A 16,057-nucleotide genomic window follows, 5' to 3' on the forward strand; every position below is an offset into this window, starting at 1 on the left:
GCCCGTCAGTCAGCGGGTGGAACGATGACGAGAACTGCAACTGCGTGCCAATGTTCTCCCAAATTGCCTTCCAAAACAAACTCATAAACCTGGGGTCCCTGTCGGAGACAATCGTCTTAGGCATGCCATGTAATCTAAAGACCTGGGCAATAAACAATCGTGCCCACACTGTGTTCCCGGGAGATGAAATCCATTGCAATACTTTCCCAAGGCGGGTGGGTATGGGTAAAAGGACTGTAACAATCCCTGTGCTTTATGCCCGTCAAACTTGACCTTCTTGCATACCAAGCAACTGCGCACAAACTCGTCCACATTCTTCTTGAATCTCGGCCAAAAGACGTATCTCTCTACCCCTTTCAAGCTGGTAGCAATGCTGCGGTGACCCATAAAAGGCGGACAAGTGGCATTCGGTTAGAACCTTTTCCCTCAACGGTTGTGTAACGCACACTATGGTTTTCCTCACCTAGTAGCCATCCCGAATGGAATAGTCCGCTACTATCTCCCCTTTCTGTATTCAGCTGAATACATCTGCAAAAATCTATTATGTGGCGTACTGACCGACCATATCCTCAAAGTTTCTAGGATGTATCGCGGAAATAGCCAGAACCAATGGCTTTCGGGACAAATTATTTGCCACCAATTTCTTCTGTCCCTGCATATGGACAATCCGGAAGTAAACTGTGACAAGATGTTTGCCCACCGCATCTGCTTTTCTGATAGCTGCTTCCATGATAAGAAGTAGCATAAAGTCCCATCATCTGTGAAAACCCGTAAAATCGGCTCCGAGTAGGTAATGTTGCCATTGAATAATTGCATGGACAGCTGCCAAAAGCTCTTTCTCACATATCTGTACTGTCAATTCCGGCCTTGAAAACAATCGACTCTCATAGGCATGACATTAGCCTTGTTGCATTAAGACCACATCCAGACTACAACCACAAGTATCACAATATACTTCAAATGACTTCTGCAAGTCCGGCAAAGTCAAAACTGGTCCAGTTGTCAATTTCTCTTTCAAAGTCTGAAAGGCAGTCACCTCTGTGGGTCCCCATGAGAAAGGGACTCCTTTCTGTGTCAAGATATGCAAAGGGGAAGCAACCTCTGCAAACTTTCAAATGAACCGCCTGTAGTACGGACACAATTCCAAGAAGCTTCTAACTTCATGGACATTCTCCAAATCGGGCCAATCACGGATAGTCTCTACCTTGGCCGGATCCATTTGCACTCCTGCTGAGACAATGTGTCCCAAAAAGTGTATCTCTGGCAGGAAAAATTCACTTTTCTTCGCATTAATCACTAACTTGTGATCTCGTAATGCCTGAAAGACCTGAAGCAGATGATCTCTATGTTCTACCTCATTCTTGAGAAAACAATGATATCGTCAAAGAAAGTGCCAACAAATAGCCTGTACTCTCGAAAAATCCTGTCCATCATCTGGTGCGATTCGGATCTGATAATATCCACTCTTCAAACCAATCCTGCTAAAACACAAGGATCCTTGTAAACTGTCGAGTATATCATCGATCCTAGGAATCGAAAATCTGTTCTTGACGGTGATTTTGTTGAGAGCTTTATAATCGATGCACATTCTCCAAGATCCGTTTTGTCGACCTGCGAACGCTTGCCAAAGCTCACTGAAATCGGAGAAAGTGAGCAGGCGTGTGCTGGAGCAGCTGGCGACTAAGCCCGGGAGGACGTGACCTGCTCTGATACCAATTGTTGGAATTAGGGTTGCAGAGAAACACACACAGCTTGGAGAAGACGAAGGAAGCTCAAGGCACACAATAGAGAGTGTGTTACTTAGTGTGCAATGGAAAGATAGATAGCCCTAGAGTGATGGGCGTATATACAATGCACGGGGGAAAAAACCTCCTAAAGAGGGAAAAAATGCCCCGGCGGTCCTAGTGTGTTCACACACATCACTACCACATGTATATGGTAACAGTCATCAGAGTCCGAACTGTCTATAGACGAGTCCTCTGTAGAATTGTCTCCTACTGGGCGAGATTTAGACTTCTTTGCCTTTTTCTGCCCTTTCCGAAGAGTTGTTTCTTGCTTCGCTTTTTGCCTTTTCGGTCTTCTTCGCTCAAGTCAGATGAGCTAGAAGAACTGTCAGAAGAAGAAGAAGAAGAAGAACTGGGTACTTCTTCAAGTCTAACACGCTTCTTCTGTTTCTTTACCTTTTCAAATGTCGATTGACGACCCAAATAGCCCGGGAAGTCAGTGCCTTTCTTCTGCTTTTTGCCGTGCTTTTTAGCTTTGTTTTGCGCGTCAAAAAGCTGAGCAATCCGTGCATCAACCATCTCTTCTAATTCCTTCTCTGAATACTTCTTGTGAGCAGAAGGTTTCTTGAGAACGGGTTTTGGGGGTGGTGTTGTGGTTTTCTGCCACTGCTCATGCACTTTTTGGAAAGAAGTCTCGCTCATATATTTTGTAAATTTTGGGTCCTTCGCAAAATTGAGCATCATCTTTGTTGCATCGCGGATGAATTGACGACGCTCCATCTCTTGACGTTCCACTTGAGTAGGCCGAGGTGGGCCATACTCCTTGCTGGAATCTTCGTTGTGATCCCTTCCCGCATCTCCGGATGCAGAGGGAGTCGACTGATTTTTGCCTGAAGCCATAGGTGCCGTGAAAAAAAAAATTGGGATCAAATTTCTCATAGAAGAGAAATCGGTCGTGCTCTGATACCACTGTAACAGACTTGGACACTCCAAGTCAAGAATCTACCCCGACATCACCAAATAACCACTTCAAAACGGTTCACAGTTCACAATTTAATTCGACACTGGCCCGGCGGAGTTCCGTGCCTAGAGATATTGGCCCCAAAGAGTGGCGCCCCTTTCGGTATTTCTTTTTGTGCAGGCGCTCACACTCAGACTCTGCGTCCACATGCTCTGAGTTGTGAGACGCCTGCTCACATATTTAAAGGTACAAGGGTTGCCAAAAGCAGAGCCCCAAAAGCTGAAAATCAAAAGCTTTTAAAAATAAAGCAATAGATCTCTCTCTCTCTCTCTCTCTCTCTCTCTCTCTCTCTCTCTCTCTCTCTCTCTCTCTCTCTCTCTCTCTCTCTCTCTCTCTCTCAATAAAGCAAAGAGTGTTTTTCTCTTTCTCTCTCTCTGCAACTGCGTAGAAAAAAGCAATGCCAAAAAGCTGGATTTCCGTACGGCTGGCCACAAAACGCGCCGCAAATTCCGGAGGTCCGTACAGCTGCCACGTGTCAACAGCCACGTCAGCAAAATCAGGGTTTCATTTCCTACGTTAGGGTTAGGATTAGGGTTTCAACAGAATTAGGGTTTCTCGCAGATCGAGCAGCCACGTCATCATTTTGTGACAGCAGTCCCTCATGGATTGACAAGTTTTGACATCCATCGCTGCTGGGATTTTTTCGACTACCACTTCACACGTTTTCTCGACAACTCTTTCCCCGACCTTAAGGCAGCTTGCTTCAGAGTCCATCTACTGTTTCTAGCAGCCAGAGGGACAGAGGCCCTTGACACAGCGGTTGGTTTTTCCTTCCCATTGTGTGGTAGGGATCAGACTAAGTGGACTATGGTTACAGTGTTGGATTGGCTCCATGCATAGGTTCTCAAGTTCTCTTACCACACGGGAGACTTGGGGGTGACAGACTTGGTAGAGACTTTATGGAGGTTGGCTAAGCTCTCTATGACAACACCGGATACAACAAGATATAGACACATTGTGGTACAACTTTTTGCAGACACTCAGAGTGCACCCTCTTATGTATATGTTCATAAGGACACTTGGACAGAGGATGAGCTTTAGAGACTGCATCATTACCTTAAGTTTTTAAAAATAGTCAAAAAAGCATAGCTATATAGTCCTCTATCTTGCTAATTCATCCAATGGGTTCTGATTGATCCTCTTGCTAGCACTTTAGCTTTCCTTTCTATCATCCCCAACCAATGCAATTGTTTACCTGGCATGAAAGCATCTCCTCCAGGATCCCGCATCATATAGAGCATTGGTCTGTGAGTTCACCATATGGAGTATGATGTCGCTCACCTACATCTTCCCAACCTGCTCGTTGGTCACTCCCATCTGCTTGACTCCTACATTTTACTGGCCTTTTTGTCATATCACGCTGCACTTTAGTCCTTCCTCGAACTCCTCTGCATCCTGCACCACTATTCATTTTTTTTGCCTCACAATCGCGAGCTTTGCTACTGTCTTCACTTTCTGCACGTTTAAATCCAATACCCCTTCCTTTGCATCAGTATCTTTGCTCCTCACATATTTGCTCTGTAGTATAGCCAAACAGCTCGAATCCAGTGAAAACATTTAAGGATGGCTTCTTTGCTTTGCCCATGGCTTGTATACCCTGCAATCAATGCACTTCAAGAGATGACAAGATGCATAAATGGTGGTGGTGATTGCTTACAATAGCCTAAATGCAGCATTTATATTTTGTCTCAGTCTTTTGAGGTGCAAGCATAGATATTTCAATTTCATCATAACAGTTATCTTTTGCCAACTCATCACACAACTTTACATAATCACTAATAGCTGAAATAACCTTCTCAGTTTGAGCTGCTAGTATCTTGTTGGAGATAGGATTAAAGCTTCCATCTCTCTAATTGTTGGCTGGGGTACATACCTAGTGAAAGGCTAGTTCTACATATACCATAATAGCCTGAGGGTCCCCATTTTATGGCAAGGAATCTTGTTGAGGTTGGAATCCTTCTGCATTTTGGTTTTGCATGTTGGGAGGTGCCCTAATGTTGCATCTAGCAAAAGCAGTTAAGAGCTTTCTTGGCAAGCCCTTGTAAGGAATATCATCCTAGCAGTGCAATCCAAGAGACATGGTCTGGCGAGAAGCCCACACTTTGCATCCATTGCAAATAGCCAGAGTTTCTTGACCTTGCTCTTGTTGAGCATATCCTACAATTGATTTGTTTCGCCACCAGAAGACGTCCTGGACAGAAAACTCATTAATTTCTTTCTTACTAAGCCGCACTCACATACATATTGACCAAAGCACCACCAAGCACTACATCTTTCTCAATTAATCGCACACCCCACTGCATAAAGGCCGACACCAATTTGCACTTGCTCAAAGCTTTTCCATTCAAGATACTCTGCTAGTTATTTGTGGAGTTAATCTGCTCCCGTATCGATCAGTGGCGTACAAGCACAGTGAAATCTCTATTACAGCAGCGTTTTCAACACCCTTTGCAACGTTTTTTGGGCACACAGCAGGCTGACTTTTTGCATATTGCGTGGTCGATCACTCCATTCCTCGTCAGGACACGATCCGGTGGTTGTTTGAGTGGTTATTATAGACTGCTACAGCTTTGGAGACGGTACCTTCTACGGCGACATGAGATCCTATCCCTTGATCCTTGGGACCATTTTTTGAGCACACGACAAGACATGTCGACTCCGAAGCAGAAGGGACAACAACAACAATCCCACAAGGGGGCCACCACGTCTTCTACGACTACGACCACTTTCACTTCTGCGACTACGTTGTTATCTGCCAACGCAACATCCAACAATTATGTCCTCACCCAGTTTGTTGAGGAGAAGAAGTTGGATTTACACAACTATGCTATGTGGAGGACACGAGTCCGTACAATTATTGCCTACCATTGACTCTTGGAATGGTTGAATGATTTCACCCATTTGGCTACGAATCCTACCCTTCCCACCGCCACTCACGATCAAATTGACGAGTGGGTGGATCGGGACTATAGCGCGGATAGTGTGTCGTGCTCTCTACAGTGGGTGCTCCTCAGTGCAATGTGCATGACAATCTCACTCAAAACAGACTGAAAACAAAGGAACAATAGACAACAACTGAGCTCACAGAGACACAACAGCAGACCACAACATATAACTCGACTATCTCAAAGAGCTGATACAGACTCTGGCGTGGCAGCACAGTCAGCTTTAGCCCAGGACTCACAGGTACAATGGGGTGTCGAGGCTCAGATTGCAGGGATGGAGAAGACGTGCTGTGTGTATAGACTCGCTACTCAAAACGACGACGCTGGACGATATATCTAGAAGATGATCCGATGACCCAACAACTACAACTCATATGTACAACCATAAAGAGCCACCAACGGCTCATAAATGTCAGCCATCTAAATCTATCCCCAAATTGAGTGGTGGTGACCTGGCCACGATGTCCACTAGACCACCGTCCGAATCCCCTGCCACGTGTCACTGCCCAGCCAAGAGAGTCCGTCCAGTGTGAACCAGCCTAGGCGAACTGTACTAACTGTGTGTCTTGTGAAAGTGACACTGTAGCCTGCTACTACAGGTTGCCCGCCACAAGACCGCTCACCGTCTCAGTGAGAGAAACAACTGAAACTGCTAATCGACCGCAAAGAAACCTCTACACATCACTGTCATTATAAAAAACTGCCCAGTCACCCAAGAGAAAGATTAGTCGCTGCACCACCCGAAGCATCAGTCTCTAAAGGTGGAGCCATCAAATCAATGGTGAGGCCCTGCTGTATGTGAGCTCTCCTGTCCGTAACTGGGCCGCTTGGGAAGGGACCAGCCACCTGCTGCTGGGCAGAGGGTAGCACATGTCCTGTAGTGTACTGAGGACGTCGAGTAACACAGCCATGGCGGTGTGCTCCAGCAATACCGTCACAGCAAGTAACGTTCTGCATATGAGGCAATGGTGATGACTGAAACCCCTTAGGATACTGTTGATTGTAGTACTGAACTGGAGTCTGTGGGTAGAGTGCCATAAATTGCTGAGAAGGACCTGTTGATGAATTTTGCACTGGTGTATCTGCTCCAGTCCATCCATACCCCATAGCCATCATCGTAGGTTGGGTTGCCCTATTTTCATGTAAGAGCAGTTTCCTAAATCCTTGTACCTGAGTTTGAAGGTCATAAATCACTTGAGATTTTAACTTCAAGGCCTGTTGGAGTGCAAAAATAGTAGAATCCTGATCGGCGATGGCGCTCTCAACGACTCGCAGAGATCCCTCCATAGCTGCGTAAGTAGCTGCATGACGCTGGTGTGTAGCTGCCAATCGCTCTGCTCCAAGCTCAATGGTGGCAATGGCTTGCCTGGACTACTGCAGTATATCCTCAGATAGCCAAAAAAGTGATGTAGAGTCCGACACTATGGAAGGTCCTGTAACTGTGTCAGGCAGAAGAGAGCTGGCAAGTGGCACTACTGGTGGCACTGGGGTGGCAAGTGGCACTGCTCGTGGTGGTGGACTGGGAGCATGCCTCTCTGGCGGAGTAGAGACGGTTGGAGTGGCTGCAGCAAGACTAGGCATAGGAGAAGAAGAAACTCCCACTGGGGCTTGGGAGCTAGTCACTGTGGTAGGAGTAAGAATAGTTACAGTAACACATACTGTAGAAGCCACAGCTGTGACATGCATAGTGTGATCTGCAGCGCGTGAACTTACCATTGAACCAGTAGCGGCAGTATGCGAGGAACATCGAACAGGTTGCTGCTGGCTTTCCGAAACTGGCAGTGATATTAAAGATTCTACCGTGTCCTTCTCTTTTTCTTAGGCTTCCCAGGTAGATCCATTGTCTGTTCAATATCTTTCCCTTTTGCCTTAGAGCTTTTACGCCGCATATCCGCATCCACATCCATGGGAATAACATGTATGTTAATGACCCAGGCCAACATGGGGGCTGCAAAGCATTGAAAGCTAGATTACACAGATTGCACCTGAGCTCTGAATCTTTTTGTCCGCGACTGTAAAGAGGTAAATAGAATTTGATGAAAGCCACACGGGATGGTGTGGATGAGGCAGTATAGGCCTTCGCAGTGCGAGAATATAGTAGGCACGTCACATCTGCCCTTGCTTACTTTAGCAGCTCTGACCAAAAAGTAGTACTTGAAAATGGCCTAGAGCTTTTTATTTCTTGAATAGTCAGCATGACTAGTACTAAGTAGCTCTTTGCATGCTTCAATGGTCGCATCTTTTGAAAGTTGTGAATAGGTTCTCGTAACCAGTTTTACTGCAGGAAAGGTTGTCATCCCCAAAGCGTGACCAATGCGTGTAGCAGTCAATGGGTGCCCTCTTACGTTGGGAAAACTCTTGACAACCTCATGCACCATATCCATGGGCCTCTGCTAATGCTGACAGACCTAGCATATGTAGCTGATCTTTTGATAAAACTTCTCTAAGAGATGGATGAGGCTGCTGCAGATGGAAGTTCAAAGTGAATTGGTTTGAATTTTGGAAGAAGGAGGCCGAGGAATTTGATGGCTCAGCACCTGGTGATGGCCTTCTTCTTTTTGTTTTTCTCATCATCTTCCTGTTCATCATCTTCTTGTTGGCTAGAAGACTCTGAGTCAGAGTCAGAGGCAGAGCCGGAGTCAGACGCTTTGTAACTCTCATCACTGTGATCAGTGGAGAACAAATCGGTGAGGCCATGGCTGGAAGTTTCCACATTTTCTTCTTCTGTAGAACTTCTAGATGTTTCAATGGGTCTCTGGCGTGACTTCCTAGCCTTCTTGCTTGTACCCGCCATAGTGGATTGTTCTTGGCCTCTGCTTGAACTCATTGTTGTGTTCCTCAAACACGTGCAAAACTGAAAATGTACTGAAAACGTGAGTCGATATTGATGAAATAGGACCTGGTTGAAAATCGTAAAAAGCTCTGCACTTGATTGGGATGCACTGCACCCTGCAATGCGATGGGATAGACTGCAGGAGGGGCGAGGGGGTTGGGTTAGGGTAGGGGCGACACGTATTAGATAGGGGGGTGAGTGGGGAAAATTGGGTAGAAGTGGGTGGGAGATTTGTTGAGGGGCGAGGGAATTAGAAGGTAGGGTTGGTGGATTGGTGAGGGGCGAGAAAATTAGAGGGTAGGGGTGAGGGAATTGGTGAGGGACGAGGGATTTTTAGAGGGTAGGGGCAAGGGGGGTTTTAGAGGGTAGGGGCGAGGGGCTAAGAGAGGCGAGGGGGATTTTAGAGGGTAGGGCGAGGGGGTTTAGGGTAGGGGCGAGGGGGGGGTCTAGAGGGTAGGGGCGAGGGAGTATAGGATAGGGGCGAGGGGGGGGGGGTTTAGAGGGTAGGGGCGAGGGGGAGAGGTTGGGTAGGGCGAGGGGATTAGAGGGTGGAACGAGGGGGACTGGTGAGTAGGGGTGAGGGGGTAATTTAGAGGGTAGGGGCGAGGGGGGGTTTTTAGAGGTAGGGGCGAGGAGGGGTCTAGAGGGTAGGGGTGAGGGGGGGTTTTTTAGAGGGTAGGGGCGAGGGAGTATAGGGTAGGGGCGAGGGAATTGGTGAGTAGGGGCGAGGAGGGGTCTAGAGGGTAGGGGCGAGGGGGGGTTTTTTAGAGGGTAGGGGCGAGGGAGTATAGGGTAGGGCGGGGTGGTGAGGAGCAAAAGGCATAGTGCACCAGAGAGAAAGGAGAAAGGAAGCTGCAATGTGTTGCAGCATAGTGCACCAGAGAGAAAGGAGAGAAAGGAAGTTGTAATGTGCTGCCCATAAAAAATTGCCTACTTCTTTTAACTAGGATCTGGTCGCTCAGAAAGTTTAGAGCAACCATTTCCACCTTCGAGCAAACTTGCATGTAAGTGTAAGAGAGAGGGAAAGAGCAATGAAAAGAGTATGGTAGCAGGAGTGAATATTGAAAGAATGTTACGAAAGAGATCGCACCAGAAAGGCAAGGAACTAGATGTGTGTGTGAGAGAGCTCACCATAAGAGATAGAGGGGAAGGGAGATACAGCAAAGCAGGTTTGAATGTGTTAGGAACAATATCAAAAATCAAAGATCTATCCGACGAGAGCTGAACCTCGGACATTCAACAAATCCATGAGGAGAGAGAGGCAGTAGAAACAAACAGAGCAGTAACACTGGATCCTAGTAGGACTCCAAAAGCCCAATTCTATCAATGATAAGAGAGCAAATTGATGCACACAGTCAAACGAGGAGAATTTTGAAGATCACCGATTACAATCGAGATGCGAACTGACAGGAGGAAGACTTGAGAAGAGGGAAAAGGGAAAGCTGGAGAAAGCTGAGGAGGGGACAATCATATGGTGACAGGATGGATAACATCATCAAATCTCTATATAATCAGGGCGAGTGATAGCACTTGATTCTTGATCCATTTACCAGTGGCAAGGGAACACCTTCCAGAGTGACTAACTGGACAATCCCTTGTGGCAAAATCTCTTGTACCATGAATGGCCCTTGCCAGGCTGGGACGAGTTTCTTAGCTTTTTTCAGATACTTCGCTTGATAGAGTAGGACCAATGTCCCCTACGTTATTTTCGGCTTTCTGAGATGGCGATCATGCCACGCTTTGCGACGAAGTTGCTTGGCTTGGAGGGCATGTGAAGCTAACATCCTGCTTTCTTCTAACATTGAGAGACGAGAGAGGTTTGCGGAAGCAATCCCCGCTGTGACGTGAACACTTCCCACTCTTGCTGAACCTGAGTTGAACTTATATGGTGCAATTGCTTCTAGACCGAAAGCTAGCTGGAATGGGGTGTAGTTAGTGGTTGCCTTGAAGGAGGTGCAATAAGCCCAAACTGTGCCGAGGATAGCTTGAGCCCAAGAAGTTGGATGCAGGTGACAAGCTTTCCTGTGAAGCACGATTAGCACTTTGTTAGTGCTCTCAACTTGCTCATTTGCTCAGGGTAGTAAGAGCAAGATTTGCGATGAAAAATCTTGTAGTTGGTGAGGAGTGTGGAGATCAGGTCGTTGACAAAATGACTACCTCAATCACTGGTGATTTCCAGAGGGCACCCAAACCTGCAAAAAATATTTTTATACAAAAATTTTGCGACAGTGGCGGCTGTACAGTCGATGGTAGCCACCACTTCGGCCCACTTTGTTGCATAATTCGTTGCTACCAGGAGATACTTACGATTGCTGGGTTGAGCAGGTGGATTAACTGGACCAACAAAGTCCAAGCCCCATCGCTCAAAGGGCAACCACGCCGTGGATACCTGCAAAGGGCGATTGGATTGCTTGCTAGGCTTGGGCGCACATCGCTGACAGACATCACAAATCTTGACATGAGCAATAGCATCTCTAAATATATAAGGCCACCATAAGCCAGTCTGTAAGATTTTTTGCACCGTGATGTGACCAGGGTAGTCAACACCTGTAGGACCACTGTGTGCATCCTCCAGAATGTGGTCTACTTCATGAGGGGAGACGCACCTGTGCAGCACACCATCTGGCCCAGATTTGTAGAGCTGTCTGCCAATCAAAAGATAAAGGTCTAGACTTCAGCAAGAGTCTTCTTTTTTGCAAGGGAGAAGCATTCTCAGGATATAGGCCAGTAGAGAGCAGATGTAACACATCTCCATACGATTCTGGGGTCATGCCGACCTTAAAGAGATGACTATCTGGAAAGTCATCATCAACCCCAGTATTGGGCTCACCTGTATGTATGCGAGATAGATGGTCGGCCATGACGTGCCGCTTGCCTGGACTAAGAACTACTTCGAAATCGAATTCCTGGAATATCAATAGCCACCTCCAGACTCTTCCTGCAACTTGGGGTTTATTCAGAAGATAGCGTAGCACATGATGATCCGTGATGATAGTGAAGTGAACCCCTAACAAGTAATGGCGAAACTTTTGTAAAGAATACACCATAGCCAAACCTTCCCTTTTGGTGGTGTTGTAGTTGCGCTCTACTTTAGTGAGCAAGCGACTTGCATCTTGAACAGGGCGATCCTGGTTGTACTCCTTACTACGCTGAGTCAGCACAGTACCCACAGCCAGTTGACTGGCATCAGTATGCACATGAAAAGGTAGAGACCAATCGGGAGCTACTAGATTAGACGCTTCGGTGAGGCATTTTTTGAGGTATGCAAATGCTTCACCCTCAGGTTTTGACCATTGAAAGGGTACAGTAGCACTAGTGAGTTGGGTCAATGGTTGAGCCACCTGTGCATACATTCGTATAAACCTGCGATGATAGCCTGTGTGGCCTACAAAGCTCTGAACACCTTTCGGGTTGATGGGAGGTGGTAACTTCAAGATGGCCACGATCTTCTCTGGGTAGGTGCTAAACCTTTGGCAGACACCACATGGCCTAGAAGTGTGCCCTCAGTGACTAAAAAATGACATTTGTTAGGATTGCACTTTAGTTGTGCCTCTCTGCACCTGAGGAAAACAGCAGTGAGCTGAGCGAGGTGCTCCTCTAGATTTTCCACTGGGGTTGAACACTAAGCACCTGAGAAGGTCAAAAAAAATTGTCCATGAAGATGCGAAGATGATCCGTAAGTAAAGTACAGAATATGAGATATACTACTCGATTGAAGGAAGGTGGAGCGTTTTTCAACCCAAATGACATTCTAGTGTAGATAAAAGTACCCCAGGGAGTCACGAAGGCCGTTTTAATCTGATCACCTGGATGGATGCCCAACTGATTGTATCCACTGAACCTATCCATGAAACTATACAATACATGCCCTGCTACATCTTCTAGCACACGTTCAGTGAAAGGCGTGGGAAAACCATCTGGGATAGTTACCTTGTTCAGAGCACGGTAATCCACGCACACACGGATTTTATTGAACTGCTTCTTAGGTGCTATCACCATGGGTGATAACCACTCAGAGTGCTCCACAGGTACAATGATCCCTGCCTCTTCAATTTTTTTGAGCTCTGACTTGACAGCCTCTGCATACTTTGGGTTGAGCTTGTAACCTCGGCCTCTGACAGGCTTAGCCGCTTCAACCAGAGGGATAGTGTGGACACCCAATTCTGGTGGGATCCCTTCCAAATCCTTGTAGGACCAAGCAAAAACATCTTTAAAAGAGTGTATAAAAGAAACTACCTGATCAAGTAATGCAAGATGCTCCCTAAAACTAAAAAGGGAAAAAAGGGAAGGGTGGGTGGACTCTGCATGGGCTGCCACATGCCCAGTTCTCAACAAGGGGTGCCCCCTCCTCTTGTAGGCTTGCCTCCCACCACCTGCAGTTCACTCCAATACACCTGACGGCACCCGAAATTGACCCCGTATGTGCATTCTAGGTCACTTGAAAGATGGGGCATAAAACTAAAAAGGGGAAAAAGGGAAGGGTGGGTAGACTGTGCAACAACTGACTCAAATATAAGGTCTCCCATCTCCTAAAAAAACCAAGGGGGGTAGTAACTCATTTACGGGAAGAGGTGAGACAATAGTTGCTTGGAAGGGAAGACATTGTTCCTCGATGTTAGTGGGTTGCCGCAACAGATGATGTAGCATAGTTGTCTGCACACTAACATACTAATGTCAATACATAGTGAGTAAACTTGTTTGGGGCATAGAGACTATGTTGTCTTGTCAAGTACGATAGAGTGGCCTATCCACAATGGCTAATGAGCTAACAAACAAGAACAGCATACATACAGAGCTAGCATTTTAATGAGCAAACAAGCTCAAAATTCAACAAAATGAAAGGAAAGTATTATTCTAACCTTAGGCCACCTAATCGACCTGATAAGACATCAATCCGAATCCAAAAAAATTGCAATACACCATTTCTAGGGTCCTCAAAAATTGCAACCCATCAGTTTTAGGGTCCTCAAAATGAGTGCAAAAGACTCCTAACAATTTAGCTCCACTTTTCTAGTCCTTCTCCTATCAAAGTTAGTGGAAAATACGTCAATTAGGTCACTTAAACAATAGATTTCGGCCGCAAGCAGTCTTTCTGCAACCAACACAAATCACACAATGAAAATCGTTGAAGTGAAGAGTAGAAGTAGGAGATTACAACTGTGTACACAAAAACTTGATTAGAATCACAAGAAGATTTAGAAATTTTCTCATGTAGGGGAACGGAGTCTTTCTCAATGTTTTTCATACAATGCATAACATCATGAGCTCTTGCTCGAGAGGCACCGCATACCTATCTAGGTACGATTGGGGGCAAGGGACCACCGGCCTCCTCACCGGGCCGGCGGTCCCTTGCCCCCAATCGTACCTAGCTAGGTATGCGGCGCCTCCCTCACAGAAGCTCATGATGTTGAGGTAAGTCGCAATGTGGGAAATATTGTGAGAATTTGTCCAAAACTTCTTGTGAATCCTTGAGAGAAGGTCACTAGGTGTTGCTCAACTTAAACGACGACCTCTAAAAACGCCTTAAAGCTCAACTTTATACTTAGGACTCTAAAAGATTAAAGTCCTAAGGTCATTTAGCCTCATTATTAACACTTTAACTCTAATGTACTCAGCTAAGCTCATCATTTATGAATTTTTCACGAGCTCAATGAACTCTTGCTAAGCCTAAGTAGTTTGTTGCAATTTCACTTTGCAAAAAATATACAGGGATTTTACAATCAAACGAGAATTTTAATGTCCACCTTGGCTAATAAAATTAATTACTCTCATGTTCTATCCATCTTTCCATCCTTGCTCCAATCCAATTCTCTTCTTTTAGAAAAATTTTATAGTTAAAGAGTGTTGTTGCTACGGAGTTAATATCGAGAGATACCATCATAATAACCAACCTCTAACATTATCCCCTTCCGATTCTAGTGCTTGTCAGCTTGTTTTATGCGGGTTATGGTTGATATTGCGGATCAATATTTTCAGTGATATGTTGAAAGGTATGCCAAATGATGTATCGATGAGGTTTTGTCCATCCAATTTTTCAATTAAACTGATGCATTTTATTAAGTCGAAGTAGTACAATGCCTCGTGTGTGCTAGTTGTGGTTATAAATAATGGGTCAAAAGTAATTTATGCTATGAATGATACCAAATGGGTGGAATTTGATTTCAAAAACATGTCAAATATTTTTAGGCTCCAAAAGGATCTGGAACTGGGATGACACGACAAGAATAACTCCATTTACAATTATCAAGAAACTAAGGATGAGTGCCAAAATGAAGCAATGATTGATAATTTGGTGGTGTGCAATCTAGAACTACATTGTAATGGAAATGGCCTTTGAACTTTGAGAGTAGCGGAATTAGGAAATTAGATGAAGCACTTTTGTGAGATTACTTTGTGAGCATAGCAAGTGAACTTAATTGATGGTAGCAACATAAACATGGTACTTAGTCGACTTGGCATGAACAATACTTTTGCAAGACAAAGAGATTTTAGAGAACATGACAACAATTGAGGACCGGATTCATACGGAGCCGGTCCCCCCTCCAATAGGCATTTGTATTATAGTTTCTCCCATCATAACCAAGCTGCTAAGGGGACGTGTTGAGGGTTGTCAGAGTCGCCCAAGTTGACTTCTTTGACTGGATCAGGAGGTGTAACTGGGGAGGGTGCTTCTGAAGATGAAAAGTGAGCTGCCTCTTGGAGCTTCGAGACATCATGGGCTGGTGTTTGATCGATTGGAAACTCGGCATACTCCTCTTGTAACCATCCTGGTGGAAGCTCCTCGAAGGGTAAGTCTTCAGACACAAACATAACAGAGTGCTTTTGAGTGGGCGGGGCATCAGCCCCGGGAGATGTTAGAGGAAGAGCTGGAACATTGGCGAGCTCATGTAGAGGAGATTTCTTCCCCCTTCGATGATGTGTTATCGGTTCACCAAGGCCGACGGCTTTTATCAAATGAACACTCGAATCATGGTCATTAGGGACTAACCCACTTACTTCTTTGACTGGTACACTTTCAGCTGTAGGGCTTGGGACATTGGTGTCGGCCTTAGGAGCTGGGAGAGAGAGTTTTACAGGCACAGGCACAGGTGAGGCTTGAATAGAGACTACATAGCACGGTATCGATGTGGTAGCTTCCAACCATTGCAACAGGTCTTCGTCAGACCCGTTAGGTGGAATGGGCTGCTCAGGGTCGAGGTTGGACTGTACTGACAATGAGCTGTTATGAACCACTGGATCCATACCTCCTTCGAGTCAAGTTGGTTGCATGGGGGAGCCAGGAGTATGTATCCACATGGCGTCGTTTCCCCAATCATGAAGTACCTTAGTATGCCGCAACCATGGTCTACCAATAAGCAAAGGAAATCCTCTCTCCACCTGAGGAAGACTGGCCACCACAAAATCCAAGCTAAATGTGAAGTTATGTACCTTCAGAGGCACCTTATCTACTATACCCACTGGATAGACTGTCCTCTGGTCCGTCAATGTTACAGTGAATGGAGCAAGGCGGGTAGGCTGCAAACCTGAAGCCAAC

General features: G+C 45.9%; 1 protein-coding gene across 1 annotated transcript in view; it reads right to left on the reverse strand.

Moving 5' to 3' along the window:
* The window catches only part of LOC147426053 (uncharacterized), a 39,006-nt gene extending 34,286 nt beyond the window's left edge, over positions 1-4,720 (reverse strand). The window contains exons 1-2 of the mRNA XM_086498640.1: positions 4,538-4,720; positions 3,941-4,342 (exon numbers count right to left, since the gene is read on the reverse strand). The gene's annotated coding sequence lies outside the window, so the exon portion shown is untranslated. The remainder of the gene's footprint in view (positions 1-3,940; positions 4,343-4,537) is intronic.
* Positions 4,721-16,057: the final 11,337 nt, after the last annotated feature.

This window comes from Adiantum capillus-veneris, chromosome 24 (genome assembly GCF_014529385.1).
Source record: "Adiantum capillus-veneris isolate H3 chromosome 24, ASM1452938v2, whole genome shotgun sequence".
Classification (NCBI taxonomy): domain Eukaryota; kingdom Viridiplantae; phylum Streptophyta; class Polypodiopsida; order Polypodiales; family Pteridaceae; genus Adiantum; species Adiantum capillus-veneris.